The sequence below is a fragment of the Cystoisospora suis genome (genome assembly GCF_002600585.1).
Source record: "Cystoisospora suis strain Wien I chromosome Unknown contig_257, whole genome shotgun sequence".
Lineage (NCBI taxonomy): Eukaryota > Apicomplexa > Conoidasida > Eucoccidiorida > Sarcocystidae > Cystoisospora > Cystoisospora suis.
Genome location: NW_027153059.1, coordinates 655 through 1,130, shown reverse-complemented (window position 1 = coordinate 1,130; position 476 = coordinate 655). Strand labels below are relative to the sequence as shown.

Genomic DNA, 476 nt, shown 5'->3' with positions numbered 1-476 from the left:
CCTGCTTGTACACGAGGCGGTGAGAATTTCTTCTCTTGCCGAGCTGGACGGCAAAGTAGATGTGAAAAGACAAGATGCTACTAGATGCATCGATTATAGCTTTGGCGGTTGACCTTCAGTAGGTAAGCAAGCACATCCTTCTAAACTAACTGGTTTTGTCGCTACAATTTCAAGTTCCGCTGCCTCTTCTTTGCTTTACGTTTGTCTGCAGTGTATATTGACCGTGGATCTCCTTCTTTCCGTCTCTCTGTTTTTTGGCGTTCGATCTTTCTCTGTCGTGTCGTGAGTGATCGAAACCCCTCTTTTTTTTTCCCACTGTGATTCTTTCTTTCTTTCTTTCTGATATAACAGTCCTTCTTCTTTTCATGCGCTTGAGCAGTCTCTTTTTCTTGGCTCCCAGCACATCTAGTCTCTCGCTTAAAATCTCTCATGGCCCGTTTCTTCTGCTTTTCTGAACAATCCTCTTTTTTTTTTCT

The 476-nt window shown here is 43.1% G+C and overlaps 1 annotated feature.

Moving 5' to 3' along the window:
* Nucleotides 1–365: 365 nt before the first annotated feature.
* Nucleotides 366–437: a sequence feature (Short protein (CSUI_000647, PHJ25486.1) was converted to a misc_feature.).
* Nucleotides 438–476: the final 39 nt, after the last annotated feature.